Genomic DNA, 1,452 nt, shown 5'->3' with positions numbered 1-1,452 from the left:
AGCTACTCGGGAGGCTGAGGCAGAAGGATTGCTTGAGTCCAGGAGTTTGAGGTTGCTGTGAGCTGGGCTGATGCCCTGGCACTGTAGCCTGGGCAACAGAGTGAGACTCCATCTCAAAAAAAAAAAAAATTAAGGAGATATTCCACAGATCAGTCTTAATTATGAAATTTTCCTACGATTGAGTAAATTATAAAAAATGACTTGTGTTTAATTTGTATTTTAAAATAAACACAACACTCATATTTTCTAAGAATGAATGAAATCATATTTTTCATAGGTATTTAATCTCATTGTAAGGGATACAGAATTTAAAACAATACTATTACTGTTGCCTTTTAAAGTCCAGGAGGGTTTTTTGTATTGTTTTGTTTTTGACCTTTTTTAGGTTAATTAGCATTATCAAATATTGGGAGACATTACAGAGTTATAGTTAAAAGGAGTTAGATTGCTTGAGTTTGAATTACAGCTCACCACAAAATAGCTCTGTGTAACCTTGTAGCCTTTGTGTGACAGTTTCCTCATTTATAAATGTATATATTTCATATACATGTGATGAAGATTAAATGAGGTAATATATCTGAAATCCTGCCACTTAGTATGCACTCAACAAATGCAAGCAGTTATTATCAGAGTTCACAGTTGCTTTTTCATGCTAAAGTGATAAGAGGTATGGCAAGACATTTTTATCTCAAGAAACTTGATAAACATTGGAGGAAGGAAACAATTCCCACCCTTAATTTCTGGGAAATGTTTAGTATTACATTTAAAGCATTCTACTCTGTTGAAGTTTTTCCCTCCACATTTAATTGTTTTTTCAAATTTAAATTTACATTTTTTTTGAATGATCCTCTTAAAAGTTGGAATGCAGTCTCTATCAAGCATCAGCAGTGTTTTCATGTTTTAAATAGCAAGAGGGAAGTCTGGGAAAGTGGGTTGGAATGATAAAGGAGAGTTACTTACACCAGAGAGGATGTAGACTTTCGGTAAAACAATAAACCTGTGTCAATGGGAGAGTAGCATGTTAGGTAATATAATTTATAGGGTGTCCAAAAGTCTGAAAACATCAGATAAACTTATATTGTTATATTTTCAAACAATAGGTTCCAAATGTTTTTTTTTCAATTTCATATGCCTTTTTAGTTGATATTCCTCTAAATTTCAGAGAGTGAGTTCAGTTGTTAAACTGAAAAAATACGTAAATATTGTCCTTGTGTTTTCAGACTTTTTGGGCACTTGGTAGTGTTCTTTATGGACCAACACAGGATATATAAATGCAGAGATATAAACATAAATCTTGTTTGATTAGACATCTAACAAGTTACTGTTTTTAAGCTAATGAAAATGACTTAAAATATAGGACAAATGATTACCAAAAAATAGGCCAAACATGTATGAATAATACAGTAAGTAGCAAAAAGTCCAGATAGCCTTGTTTTTTTTTTTTTTTTTTTT

This window comes from Propithecus coquereli, unplaced genomic scaffold (assembly GCF_000956105.1).
Source record: "Propithecus coquereli isolate 6110/MARCELLA unplaced genomic scaffold, Pcoq_1.0 Scaffold113, whole genome shotgun sequence".
NCBI classification, from domain to species: Eukaryota; Metazoa; Chordata; class Mammalia; order Primates; family Indriidae; genus Propithecus; species Propithecus coquereli.
This window is presented reverse-complemented; position numbering follows the sequence as displayed.